The sequence below is a fragment of the Furipterus horrens genome, unplaced genomic scaffold, assembly GCF_987537825.1.
Source record: "Furipterus horrens unplaced genomic scaffold, mFurHor1.1.pri manual_scaffold_1, whole genome shotgun sequence".
Classification (NCBI taxonomy): domain Eukaryota; kingdom Metazoa; phylum Chordata; class Mammalia; order Chiroptera; family Furipteridae; genus Furipterus; species Furipterus horrens.
This window is the reverse complement of record NW_028327171.1, coordinates 150,898,754-150,914,639: the sequence shown is the minus strand read 5'-3', so window position 1 is coordinate 150,914,639 and position 15,886 is coordinate 150,898,754. Positions and strand designations below refer to the sequence as shown.

General features: G+C 34.1%; 1 protein-coding gene across 2 annotated transcripts in view; it reads right to left on the bottom strand.

Annotated features, from left to right (window-relative positions):
- The window catches only part of GALNT13 (polypeptide N-acetylgalactosaminyltransferase 13), a 514,019-nt gene that overhangs the window by 107,328 nt on the left and 390,805 nt on the right, over positions 1-15,886 (bottom strand). The gene's annotated exons all lie outside the window — the stretch shown is intronic.

Here is a 15,886-nt window from a genome sequence, read left to right as displayed (position 1 = left end):
CTTATGTATTGCTTCTTACTATATTGGTTTCAAGAACTGATTAAAATTTTTTTTTTTTTTTTTTTTGCATGGGTCTGGATTTCTATAACTAAAATCCAATCTGAGCAAATTGAAAACTGGCAATTCTCAGAATGTTAAGTAAAAACACAGGATTTTAGAGTTCAATTTTGAAAATTAGAATAATACACCAGAGACAGATTTCTTCTTTTTTTTCCCCCCTGAGTGCAAAGAAAATCTATTTAATAGCAGTTATATTTAAATTTATTTCAATAATGGTAGAAAGCTAATAGAAAAATCTGTAGATAACTTTGTTGAAAATAAAGCAAACTGGATTAATTCTGAGTGTCCTTGCTCAGAATAGTATTAGAATGGTTATCATATAGAAATCATTATGGATTGTGTGGAGCAAAGATTTAGGGAACAATATCAGACCTAAATGAAGTCAAATGGAGATGTTTGAAACCATTTCAATTTCAAGGAGAACTTGATGACAAACAAGAAGTTCTGTTCTCAATGAGAACAAATGACAATTAAAGATATTGGCAGGAAGAAAGACAGAATGCTGAGCTTGAGAGACTTAATGCTCACTAGAAAATGTTAAATCTCCTCTTTGGTATACTAATAGCAAGAGGAAAATGTGACCTCACCATATTATCAAAAACAATTTGACCACAGAACATAGTGCCCAAAGTTCTACAAAATTACTCAGTAGATAATTTTGCTTGAGGAAAGTACTCATTTTATGCAGTCTCTCAAATGAAAAATTATCCTGTGGATGCTGTGAGATATATTATTACATTTATAAGTAAACTCTGGGGTTATCAGCTAAATATATAAGTAATAATAAAAATGAAAAACTTACTTTTCATATCTGATGATAAACTTATTATACATTATAAATGCTTATATTGTGTATATATATTTTACACAAATGATTTTAAAAGTCATATTACATGTAACATGTAATATACATTTTGACATATCATCCACCAAAATCTGAAATATATTTCCTAAGGACATATTTTAAACTATGCCAATCAGATTTGCAATTCATTATAGCTAAAGATAAATTGCATTTGCCTAAAAAGAGGGAAAATAATCACATTATCTAAAATAATAGTGGGGATTCAGTCTCCCAATAGCTATAATAGTGATGAAGGTTCAAGGGATTTGGGATCCTCATCAATAGTAACTATGAACATATCCCAAATACTTAGGTACCTATAGTTCATCTCATTCAGAAGCCTGGCTTCTCTCATCAGTTTCATTAAGACTACATGGCATCTTCTTAGGATCAATAGTGAAACTAATCAACAAAGACAACAGATTACATCCATGGACAAGTACTAGTTACCTAGGGGTTAACAGAGTAAAGGAATAAATCAGGAATAGTCTAGAAACACACAAACATTTCAAAAACTGATACCACATTTATGTAATGAGAAGTCTCTTGGATCCATTCCTAAATACAAACATGTTCTTTCAACTTTCGAGAAGTTTTACATGTTTTATTACTTTAAGTTCTATTTAAATAATTAAAATATATTTTAACTTTAAATTATGTTTAAATAATTTAAATGTATCTTATTAGGAATTTTTAAGGAATCCTATCTTCCAGGGAAACATCTGAAATACTACATTTTTCTAAGATGACAAATCCATTAATGACATAACTCTTTTTAACTTTTTAGATACGGTTATAGATACTTAAGAAAATAAAAAACAAAGTCACTTTAGAAAACTATTCATATAAAGTGAATATTCTCTGCCCTGGTGTACCTTCCAAGAGTATAAAATAAACTATTATTATTTTTAAATGGTCCATTAAAATTATAGGACCTACATTACACAACAAAATATTTAAAAAGAACTAATTTAGAAGATTTATACTCCCTGATTTCAAGACACAAAGCTACATTAACCAAGGCAATATGGTATAGGTAAAAGAACAGACACATATCAGTGGAACAAAATGAAGAATCCAGAAATAGACATACATTTAAACAGATATTTGATTTTCAACAAAGATGTCAAAACAACACAATGAAACAATAAAAATAATACCAAATATGGTGCTAACATTACTAACTGCATAGGCCAAAGCAAAACACTCAACCCCAACCTCATGCTACACAGACAAAATAATTTAAGATTGATCACAGACCTAAATATGAAAGCTAAGCCAATAAAGCTTTTAGAAGCAAATATAAGAAAAAAATGTTGTGATGTAGAGGTAGGAAAAAAAGTCTTAGGAAATCATAAAATAACCATTGATGAGTTAGGCTTCTTCAAAATTTTAAAAACTTGGCTTATCATTTTTTTTAATAAAAAAATGAATAAGGGGAAACGACAGACAGAGAAAACATTTGCAAGACATATCTGAAAAGGATTGATAAGCAAGATACATAATCTTCCTACAAATCAATAATATAAAAAGACAACTCAGTTATTAAAAACTAGAAAATATTTGAACATAGATATTTCAAATAAAGATATTCAAATGACCAATAAATACACAAAGAAGTACTCAACATCATTAGTTACAAGGGAAATTAAAATTAAAAGCACAAAGAGATACCATCATACATTGCCCAGAATGATAAAACTTAACAAGACTAACAACATATAATCCTTGTGAAGATATGGGCAATCATACTTTCATATGCTGTTGGTGGAATTGTGAAATAGTTTGATTATTTCTCATAAAACTAAATATTCACCTATCTTGTCACTCGAAATTCTACTTCTAAATATTTTTGCAAATTATATAAAAGCAAATGTTCACAAAAAATACTTGTTCATGAATGCTCATAGCATTTTGATCATAATAGCAAAACCAAACAAAACAGAACCAAAGCAAACAGGACTAGAAACTACCAGGGCATGCATTAATAGGAGAATGAATAAACAAATATAGTATATATTGACAATGGCATTCTGTTGTACTTAGCAATAGAAACAGACTACTGATACATGCAATACCACAGGTAAATTTAAAGAAAAAATTTCAGAACAGAAGGGGATTTCTTTAACTGAAAAGATGAAAGTCCTTGACTATTTAATAAAGAAATGAAATGTTGTATGCTAAAACTAGTAAGAACAGATTGTCCAGCTGTCAAATTGTAAAGAAAGAAAAAGAAATTCATGCTAGGCTGCTGAAAGAAGGAGACCACATTCACCGAACTTTTATAATAGTAATAGTGTTATGGTTGTTCTATTTTATTATCAACTATTGTTGTTAATCTCTTAATGTGCCTAATTTATAAATTAGACTTTATCATATGTATATATGCACATATAGGATAAAACATAGGATGGTACTATCTGCAGTTTCAAGCATCCATTGGGAATCTTGGAATGTATCCCCTAAGAATATGGAGGGACTACTATATGTTGAATGGAGTCTTGGTTTACACATTTGTATACATTTGTCAAAACTCAGAAATATATGCTTAAGATATATATATTTCACTGTATGTACATTTCACTTAAAAAAAAGCTTCTAAACATATATTGACTTTAATTGGTGCTCTTTAAGTATTCAAGTATTTAATACTTATTAAATACTCAGTAATTGCATAAAGTATTAAGTTTAACTATTTAAAGGATGTGTACTAATGTCTGAAATTTGCTTTGAAGTACATTATAGAGTAAGATGGATTAATAGATAAAGTCTACGTAGATGGATAGGTATCTGATAAAGTATACAGTAAAATATTAATAGCAGAATATATGTGGTTGGATATACAGCTATTCAATGTAAAATTCTAGTAACTTTGCTTTATACTTAAAAAATTTCACAAAACTTAGAGAAAAAAATGCTATTTTATTTACAGACAGAATAATAGAAAAATAATATCAATGCTAGGATATTTTAAAAATTATGATGCGACCTGGCCAAGTAGCTCAGTTGGTTAGAGTCCTCCCTACATGCTAAGGTTATGCGTCCAACAGCTGGTCAAACAACAAAGTCTTTCTATTTCTCTTTCTCTCTCTCTCTCTCTCTGATAAAGAAAAAAATCAAAAATTAAAATAAAAATTATGACACAGCCCCAGAAAACAAAGTTATTTACGGTCTTCTATCCCAAATATGGCGACCATATTGACAGCACTATTATTCACTAATATTGGTTTAATAATGATGCAATAAAAATGTTTTTTGTCCTCGTAAAACACCACGCTTCCCAACAATATTTTAGAATATCATTTGAATTCTGTAATGACACCCTTTGGAGGAGGTTGCAGTCATCCAGTGGTTTCTGTAAACTAAAAATTGACAGTATCTTGGTAGCGTTTTTCCATGTATCTTTGATTACAACTTCAGTGAAAGATTGTCTACAAATTACCTTTTGCTTTCATGTTAAAATAAGCTTTGATATTAATTAAAATATAATTATATTATTCATTGTATTTAGAAGAAAAAAAAACTTTTGAGACTCTCAAAAATATTTTTGAATGATACTAATAAGTGCTTATAAAATAAATAAGTAAAAACATGTAAATACTTTTAAGTAAAGTGCCCAAGGCATAATGCCTCACTCATTGATTTTACCTATTTTTGAGAAAATGAATGTTTTAGGTAATGTGATTTAGCTAATTTCATATAAGTGGATATCCCAGAATGGAGTTCAGAAATCATTTACTTTTGTGTTCCCTTTTTAAACAATAGTTGTGAAACTACTTTACATAATAAGAATTTAATGCAAATACACTACGCATTAAGTAGTGCCTGAATAATAATTTACTTTAGTTAATATGTTTATCAATTCAGTTAATATAGCTTTATTGAGTAGCTACAATGTGTCAGTTATTGAGCCAAGAAGAACTTTTAATTAATAGGTTCGCACAAAAAGTTACCAGTCCTTCTCAAATTGAACACATACCTGATGAAGCATTAATGGATAAGACTAAGTAAGAACATCTAGGCAACTTCCAAGCATGAGCAGTAATTTAGCTTTTTTTGAGTATAAAAGAGAAGCAATAAATTGAGAAAGTTTCATACTGTGCCAGTTGATGATGTCAAGACAGCATCAGTCTTTTGGAATCCCATGCTTTATGTGCCAAAGAGGAAGGTTGAAAGGTGGCTTCTCTCATTTCAGTGTGGCAAATACCATAATGAATGAAGTATAACATTCCAAGAATGTTACTCCAAGAACCAAGAACCAAGACTCTTTAATCCGAGAAAAATAACTCATATCCTGCAAGAACTCATAGCCTGCATCTTTAAGGAAGTAATAGGTGGAATCATAAGAAAAATGTTGATTGGTCATGTAGGTCAAAAATGTTCAAATGTCAGAAATTTCATATGGTTTAACTAAACATTATTTTTATAAGGTGAGCCTCCATTTCTTAATTTGATTTGTTACAATCCCTCAACTGATGTATTACAAGAATCAAATGAGATGGCAAATCTGAAAGAACTTAGTACACTATAAATGTCCCTACATGCAAAAATACAACCTGAACCTTGAAAGAGACAAGACATGGGGCTGGTATGGGTAAAGCCTGGGGTGCATTATTCTGCTGGCAGGTGAATGAGGACTAAAGCTTAAATATGATTCATAAATTCAAAATCAATCTACACAAGATAAGAGTTATATGATTATTAATTCCAGTTGACTCTAATTTCTGCCTGGAAATGATTAGGTCACATATCGAGAGAGGCAGAAAATTAGTATCATGGAAATAAATGGGAACTCCTAGACACAGAAATACTAGCATTCAAACCGAGGAGCCCAGATATGAAGGTGCTGGAGTACAGAAGAGAGAACTAGTGTGGAGAGCTAGGATTCGGCAGCTGTCCGTCTCGAGAGACGATGGTGTAGCTTCTTAAGAGTCTATCTGCACTGCCGAGAGTGGCTGTGCAGTCCGACTCGGGAGTGACACGGTATCTGTCTCCTCCCGTGTTGAATCGACATCTTGCGATGACGCTGGAGCGTCCTCTCCAGTGAAGCTGAAGCTACAGAGCCTGGGCAGGGTGATATGGAGGGTCCGCTGTTGCCCATGCAGCAGACCCCCCCTCTCTTCGCAGCTGAAGGATCCAAGGGAAAGACAGAGTCAATACAGCTTGGCTTCAGGTGCGCCGCAGGAGTTGCTGGTGTTGACTACAACGTCAAACCGCCTTAGGGACTCCGGCTCCGGATTTTCTGTCGGGGTTTACTCCCTTAGCCTTTCCCCTGAAGAGGTATGCCGCAAGGCAGCAGAGGTTTTTTGGAGTCAGAGTTTTCCTTCTCTGATGTGCCCTGACTGGAAGATCGAACCAGCGACACTTAGCTCGCAGGCCGACGCTCAATCCACTGAGCCAAACCAGCCAGGGGGAGAGCTAGGATTAGAATTATAATAACAGACAGGTTTATTGAATGCTAACTCTATAGGGGTCACCAGGCTAATAATGTCCTCTATTGCCATTATTTCAATGAATTAACAATAAGCCTAGAGGAAATACCATGAGTTTTACACTACAATGACCCAATTTTGAACATCAATTTAGCAACTTTTGTCAGGAGACAAATTCTGTGTCATTGTACCATCTGTATAATGGATAAATAGTAAAATGATTTTTCCATGACTTTTTACAAGAAAATTACCCAGTCACCAGAGAAGGTGGCCAGTGCTTCATTCCTGAGTAATTGCCATTCAAAGTTAGATGGCAGCTGCCAGGGACTAGAACAAGATCAGTAAGATACTACCAGTAAGACTAACAACGCTCCTCAGAGGAGATGCTCCCAGTTAGTCTCTGCACTGAACTTGTCAGTTTCTCAGAAAATTAGGGGAAGCTAGGTAAGCTTTAGCAGGTTGGTGGAGACACTGGGTAGAAGGTACATCAAAGGAAGTGAAATAAGAAGCATGGCAAATTATCTCTTGTTAGAGTGGCCATGGAAGAGAGGGGGAAATGCTGTGTTGGGAAGGATATTAGCCATGGAGTCAGATTGGCTTGGATTTAACCCAAGCTTTGCACAACTACTGCCTATGTGGCAGACTTCAGGAAGTTCATTCAAATTTCTCACTTATAAACTGTGAACTGAAAAAAGTACCACATAGGTCATGAGCCTTAAATGAGATAATCCACGAACAGCACTTAGAACTATGTAAAACAATGTCAGCAAATACCTTAATAAATAGAAGCATTTGTTGATTAAAAGGCGACATATTTTACTTTTCAGGAGATTTATAAGAGTAAATATCTGGTATATCTACCCAAGCATCAAAGACAAAGTTCTAGAGACACCAAACTTGGCACAGAGTTAGTAGCTGGCCCAGGACAGGAGCAGGTTGTGGGAGCTGCAGGTAGGCAATTGCGATGGTACATCCACGATTCCTTTCATTGGCTAGCAAGGCAGGCTGACAAAGAAATGGGGCTGAGGCAGGTACAGTGATACTGTCCCTTACTGAGCTTCAATTTATTCATTTATTAAAAGGGATAATGCTATTTATGTTATAGCCTGTTATGAAGATAGCAGCCAAATAAAATTGTGTTTAAGTATACTCCTTAAATGGAAACAATAGATAAGCTGGTTTTGCATTATTATCAAACAGCGCTGAAAAAGTATGAAAGAAAAATTTTCCTCATGGAACTGAAATGTAGAATAACATTACATGGAATACAATGGAGGACTCTCTCTGCCCCTGCCAAAAAAAAAAAAAAAAAAAATAGTATCATCTTATAGTATAGGCTTCCTTGCTAGGTGAGTGTTCTAGGAACCCATCTGTATCAGTGCACCAGCTGGCGTTGTTGTGAGAGGCTGCATTTGGCTTCAGTGAATTTTTTTGAAGACTCTTTCACGTGTTTTCCCATTTCATGATGGGTGATTTAAAAGTGCACCTGTCCAACACCATGCTGAGTATTGAGCAGTTTTCTGACCAAAAACATCATGACTCTCATGCCCTACCCTCTCTATCACCTGATCTCACCACAAGCAACTTTTTTTTTTTGTTTCCCTGGATGAAAAACGACCTCAAAGGGAAATGTTTTGCTGATGTGGAAGAGGTGAAACAAAAAATGACAAAAGCACAAGACATAAAAATTGATAAGTTCAAAAACTATTTTGAGCAGTGGACCAAATGTCTCAATAGGTGTATTGCATCAAATAGAGAGTACTTTGAAGACTGAAGATTAAACATGTAAGAATAAAAACACAACTTTTTAATAAATAAAACCCAGTACTTTATATGTCCTCCCTTGTAATTAAACTTCCTAAGTACATTTCATAAGTATTTTGTTTCAAAGAAAAATTAACACTATGGTGAAAATTTTATAATCTATGATTTATTAATATGTGTATTTTATTTTTTTCTTTTTATACACTTACATGAAACTACTTGTTTCATTGATCAAAGTATTTAGAACCTATTTTTTTTGTGATAGAGATGCATGGATCCATATGATCTTATAAAAGATTTATTTGTGTGCTAGGGACTGAGTGGTCTTTATTGAATTTTTTTCAATTCAGTTGTGGAAGTTCACAACTGCAACTTTCAACAAGGTACAATAAGATTATAATGCTAATTCATGTTTCTAAGTGGATTAGTATCAGCTGTATTGAATCTGAGATCTTCCAAAATAATAAAATCATGGTTCCAATACCATTTCCAAAAGATATTTCATGGTCTTGTCATTAATGCTTAGACTGAATCAGAACTAATCAGAACTAAATTGTGCTAAGACATTCCTGGGACTAAAAGACCTTCAATGTCTCCTTAAGTTCTTCATGATTAATATTAGAATTCTTTTACTGACATACATGAAACTTCCTTTCCATTCAGCTTCAAATCCTGCATTCCTACCTTCCCATCCCCAGCTCCAACTCCATTCCCATATGCATATCTCAATCTTCAGTAATAAACTATTTACTGTTCTCCAGTAAACATGGCTTAAAATAAACATATTAACACACACACACACATACACACACACACACACACACACACACACACACACTCAAAGACTTCCTCTGCCTTAAATTTTCTTCTTGAGGATTCTACTTATCCTTAAGACATAGTTGAAGTGCAAAGTTTTCCAGTAAGCCTTTGCCTGGTCCCTGCTGCCTTGTGCCTGAAACACACAATGCTACTTCCACATCTCCTAACTTGAATATGAGCATATGAAGACTATTGTGCCTTTTGCTTCTATATTCCTAAAACTGGTATGTTTATTTGTGCATAGTAGGGAATCCATGGATATTTTTTGAATTAGCAAGTAAACAACTAAAAGTCACCCTTACTGCTATTTTGACTCTGCATTAATTTTTTATTGTATTTTTCTCATTACCATTTAGTCCCATTATACTCCTTGCCCCTGTCCGCAATAACCACACTGTTGTCCAAGTCCATGAGTCCTTTTTTCTCAATCCCTCCACCCTCTAACCGTGCCCCCCAGCTGTCATCTGCTCTTTGTGAGTCTGTCTCTATTTTTCTTGTTATTTCAGTTTGTTCATTAGATTCCACATATGAGTGAAATCATATGCTATTTGTCTTTCTCTGACTGGCTTATTTCACTTAGCATAATGTTCTCCAGGTTTATCCATACTGTTGCCAAGGGTAAAATTAATGTTGTTTTTAATACAGATGCTCCTGCTTTATTCCATGCCCTTGCTTTCCCTAGGCTCCAGGATAGTGAGTCTCTTCCTGGCTCTTAGCAACACCTGAGAGAACTGACATCTATTTCTGATCTGCACACAGTCTAGGGAGTAGGGCCCTTATACCTCCAGCAGATGTGACCGGCATGGCCCTCCTTCTGCTTCTCACCCAGTATCGCCATGCTCTGCAATCACATGCAAGATAATATTACTTAACACTGGATTTATTTGAATTTGTCTGCAGGCCTGGATGAACACTTATTATTGGTATCCATAGATTTAGGATAGTATGTCTGTTTGCTAGGTTGGACATCTTCCTCGCTTCAGCTTCTGGATATGCTCATCTCCTTACTTTCTGGCACCTTTCTATGCACCTATATCACCCTAGGATTTGGATTTACATCAATTCCCAGGTCTCAACCAGTTTAAATGATTTCAGAGTACATTAAGTCTGGTTAACCACATCCTGAGACATGGCTTTTAATACCTTTAATGTTGGACCTAACGGCAGTGCTGTGTGTGAATAATTTGATTTTATGCAAAGACCATTTTGATTTATTCCTCATTGAATTTTATAAATAAAAATGTATATTATGTTCACCTATGTTTTGACCAAGGAGTAGAGAAATCCAACAGCAGTCTCTCATTAAAAGCACTTTAAATGATTTTACGCAGTACTAAGATTATCCTTGCAATGTTTCAGTAAGCAAGATAAGACGATTGTGTTTCATCTACATTTCAGGGATAGGAAATTGCAACTGGATAATTCCATTGACACATTTCCTCATTTATGTACCTAATTATTGATGATGATAATTAAATGGGGATCCTTTGATTCCCACTTTATGGCTCTCTTCTTGGATCATACGAACCTGTTTACTCATAATTGCCCATATGAATAATATTTGGGACATTCCTGGTAGTCTCTAGAATTGCATTTGATTAATAGAACAAGTATGAGTTGTTAAGGTGTTTTCAAATATTATGGTAATTTCAAATAACTTGATATATAAAGTATTTTAATGAATCAGCAACAGAGAGAATCTTGAAATCACAGTAGTCATTTCTATAAATCTAGTGAAAAATAAAGAAAGGCAGAATTATTAGAAGGAATTTGACTGCCTTTTTATTTCCATGACCCTTTAAAAAGTTCTGGAAAGGCTCTGTTTGATTCTAACTGTGCACTTTTATCCTTAATGCTCACCTCTGAATAATGTGCAGACTCCAGAGAGCTAGATATTCAAGTGCATTTCCAAGACCTTGAAGAATAAAAGTGTCAGGGACTGCTTTGTAAAGGCTTTCCTACTGTCTAGTATAAAATGGTATTGGGACTTCCTCAAATAGAATCCCCTGCTGGTACACACAGCTGGGAAGCAACACATAGCACATCAAAGACAGGCCGGGCCCAAACATGAAATAGATGCCTTGGCTTTGTTATGAATGTGACAGACTTAAGGTTAAAGCTCTTGTCAAAAGGGAATTATGCTGTTTTGTAAAGAAGCTCTAGGGCATGCTAGGAAACCTAACAATTTTGTGGGTGATTTTTCCCTCTTGACTGTAAATACTGCCTTAAAAATTACCCATAAGATAAATACAGCAAGCACATTTTAACATTGTGAATCCATTAAGCATTACTAACACTATTAATTTTTCAGTGAATATATTAACAGTGCCTAATCAAACAAATGTGCTAAAAAATATTTGAGCAGCAAGTCATATAAGTTGCTTCTTCTCACTCTCAAATGCCATGCCTGGGAAGTCATACAGGGTAGTTTGAAGCAGGATATATAGACTAATTATGGGCCAACATTTAGGAACAAAACCAAGGTCATAAACCTCTCTTTAATACTTTGTAATTCTGTGACAATGAGTCTCTGTTTCCTCATCTTTATAACAAGAATATAATACAATTCTGTAGTATTTTTGTCAATACCAAAGAAGATAAAGCTTGACAGGTCTTGAGCAGGTTGCCTGCCTGCATCATAGAAAAGACTGATAAGTATTAGCTATTTCTGAATCATTATTATTAATACCAATGTATCTGATAAAAAGAAAAGTCTGGTAAGTGGCCTTAGAAATATCAGTCTGGTGAAGAGAATTCTGACTTTGAACTAACTGGATCTGGCTTAGGAAGCCAACTTCTTCTAGTTGTATGGTTTTAGCACTTAGCCTCTCATAGACTCACTTGTTTCCTCTGTAAATAATTTTTGAGAGTCGTAGTGAACATGAAATAAGGTCACACATGCCAAGTGCCTGCTGTGGTACTTGGATAGTCCCTTTTGCCTTCGGTGAACGTCCATGGCTACAATCGTTGTCATTTCAACAGGGCAGCATTGAAAAGACCCAGCACTTCTCGTCCATGACTTTTGCCTGGCCATATGCTCTCCTAAGTGTATTAGCTTTAATATTATGAGCAACAACAAACTTAAGAACAAACAAAATATAAAGGTGACTGATTGTTATGGAGAGACCAAACTTGAGAATAATTAACTGGTCAAACCACTGGAGGATGCATGATTTACAAAGTTGAGAAGAGAGAGAAAAAAGTTAAAGAACAATTGCACATTTGAGTATATAAAAATTTAAACAATGATTTCCTTAAAAATGAAATAAGAAAAAAGGCATTTTGAATAAAATGTTACATTTATAACAAACATGAGAAATCAAAGGTTATTATATTTTACATATTATTGCTCACATGAATTAATAATATACTAAGGTCTTGATAAATTAGTGGGGAAAGTAAGAAAAGACTTTACAAAAGAAGAAATACAACTATAAGAAAGCAAAACATTCATAATGTTTCTTTTATATTTTTGATTTTAGAGAGAGGGGAAGGGAGGGAGAAAGGGGAAAGAAACACTGATCAGATCAGTTGCCTTCTGTATGCACCCTAACTAGGAACCAAACCTGCAACCCAGGTATGTGCTCCAACTGGGAATTGAATGCTGGCGAACTTTTGGTTTGCAGGATGATGCCAAATCAACTGAGTCACACTGCCCTGGGAAATTTGGAATATTTCTTCATCCAAGTATATAAACCAAAATATTGAGATAGCTTAATCACCTATTATTTTACATTTTAAATTAATAATTACTCCTAGTGATAATACCTAATAAAACTCTAACTTGTCTATAATGAATTTCCTAAATGAGGTTATATTACTCTTAACTGTGATTTTTACATAAAATAATTAGATATTAGATTAACAGGTTTGAAGTAGTTGGTGAAAATTTTCTTGTTACAGTGAGACACATATGTGAATCCACAATTCATTGCTGTGTACAAAAATTATATATTAAATCTCTTTTGAGAATATTTCTAGCAATTAAGTTGCATGGATTTTTATCAGAGTCTAACAGAGAGAATCTAAGCATCAGACAGTAAATGTATGCAGTGTTATATTTAAAAGTAGGTTGAAAACATAATGTCAGCTGTGACTATATTAGGGATGCAACTTTAGAAATGGGGAGAAGGGAAAAGTCTGTGAGAGAAAAAAAATGGATGATTAACAAAGTAATTATAATTTTTCCTAGAATATTATTTATTTTTTAGTTTTTGGAAACCACTGTCATATGTGTTTCTCTCATCTAATCCCTTCAATGATTCTGTAAAATATGTATTACTGCACTTTTAAAGATAAAAATATTGAGTCTGAAAGAAGTTAAATGACTTTCTTCCCCAAGTTCCCCAAGAAGGCCAGTAAAGATTTCAGCTTGGGATTGGGCTTGGGCTTGAGCTTGAGTCTCCTGACTACAGGTTCTCTACTTCCTACTATGCCAGCCTGGATGGAAAGCGCATTAGTATATGAATAAAATTCTCTTGTAGACTATAACATAGATTTTGGACAAAGGATGGAGTAGATAGAGAGAGAGAGTGAACACATGAAAATGAAGTTTTCTTAGTCTTTGGTGTTTTGGGAACATTGGGATAAAAATGTCCTCCTGGCTGCTAATGGGGTGAGACTGCAGTGGAAGTTCATTGTCAGGGGATGCTGACTATAATCTCTTTACAACAGAGTTGTAGCTAAATTTATAGTTATGTTATTTCTGAGGATCTCCATTCTAGCTAGTGGAGATCCCAGAAGAGACTGAACTTCTGTAATTATTGGGAGTTTCTGTCACTCTAACATTCTTTAGTAGGTCTCAAAAAGTTATTTGATTTTAGGGCTATGCTGTTGGGTCAAGCTGTGCTGTCCACATCATTGAATTTAAATTAAATGAAATTAGCAAAGCAGTAACTTAACCATTGTGGGTACATTTCAAGTGCTCTATAGACACCTACAACTAGTAGCTACGAGACTGAACAGTGCAGTTATGGTACATTTTTGTCATTACACAATAGTCTATTGAGCAATAAATTTCCTAGAGCCTGGCTACTTTTTTGTAGTGGGTAACCCCTCAACTCAGGAAACACAGGAAGTTTCTGAAACATTTGGAGAGCTTTGATTCTTTCTGTGGGGTTGTTTTTAGTCTCAGGGACCATATGTGTCATGCTCCAGGTGTTTGGGGATTAATTTTGCACTTCCCACCAACTAACAGGTCAGGAAAGAATAGCAAAAGCTAGAAAAAAAATCTCTCATTAATCAACAGTACTGTTGGGATTGAAGTTCATGCTTATTTAAGGTCTCTTTGAAGAGATCTATTTCAGGAGATATACAAAGGCTGCTCATGGGAAATTATATCCTACTTGACTTAATTCCCCAAAAAAGTGAATCGGAAGGCTTTTTCAATTTGGAGTAAAAATATACAGTGTGTGTATATATTTTTCTGAGTCTCTCTATATACATTTCCCCTATTTTTAACCACTGTGGGCTTGGAACTCTTAAGATACCCTCCCATAGCCCTGGAGTATACCACACAATCTTAGTTAATTCTTGCCAAAATCAAAATTTATCCCACCCTTTTATTCCTCTATCTGTCATCAAAATCCACCTTTCTAAAATTCTCTCCAGCTAACTGCACTAACTACTTTTTATCTGTGTATGTAATGATTAATGAATGGCAATGGCATAACAATGCCCTAGAAATAAGAGTACTTGTGTTTTCTGACATGGTTGATAGTTTTGCAAGATTGTATCACTGAAAGACAGTGAAACATGGAATAAAAAGAACTGGGTTTGCCTCTACCATTTCCTAGTTATGTCGCTATAGGCACAGACTCAACTATCTCCAGCTGGATTCTTCATGTGAAAAATGGGGACAATAATGTCTACCACACATGGTTTTTGTGAAGATTGAATGGGATAATGGATCTGTATATAAATACATTTTAACAATTTCCCCCCATGATGTCAAACTAACATCTCTGCCAGTTTTATTTTATTCCTTTGTGAAAGCACTAATCTCAGCTTAAGGCTGTTTTCTACAGAAAAAAAATTCAGATGTCTTTTAACATTGTCAGAATGTTATTTGTTAGTTTGAAGATAAAAGGATGAGAGTAACAGCAACATAATAGTGTGTTAAAAGTCTTTGTCAGGCCAGTCAACAAGCAAGAACTACTATTTGTGAGCTGTGTAGTATACGTTAATTTGTTTTAAATTTTGTCAAGTTATACCATGTTATTATACAGTTTGCAAACAGGGTCTTCTGTGCTTTAAAAGCAAAAAATAAAAACAAAAAAAATCTAAGGTTAATGTCACTACCTGATAAAGAATTTGTAAAGATCATAGAGACAGGACACATAAAACCCTTCTTAGAAATATTCTATCAAGTAATGGCTCATATGACTCACAAAGGGGAGAGATAATAGTGTATATTTGGAGCTGTGGTCATATTTTCAAGCCACTAAGGTGCCACTCAAAACACTGCAATATTTTGTCTATAAATAGACAAGTGACAGAATCACATGTCTTCTCATAATTTAAAAATGTTGTTCTCAGGGGTGCAATTAGGAATAGAAAAAACAATGAGAGCAGCTACCTTTCCAAATTTGAATAGTTCATAATTTTTTTCAAAATATTTTCATTATTATTTTATGCAAACAAAATGTCTAGGAGAATTCTTGTCCCTTTCCAATTATACTAATAACTATGTGTGCACTTGTTTCATAGTACGCAGTGTTACAGTCATGATTTGGGACAGTGCATTCAAGATGACTTAGGACTTCCAGGACCCATTATATGTGAGGTTCACTCAAATCAGAAAGCTGTTTGACAGATACAACAAAAAGCATTGCGGGAAAGGTCATGGTTAGTTTGTTGACATCTTAATGTAAATATCAAAGTTTAGGAATAAATACCTAAGTAATTCTTTTTTTTTTTTCTTTCTTTCTTTTCTTTCTTTCTTTTTTTTTTTTTTTTTTTGATGAAA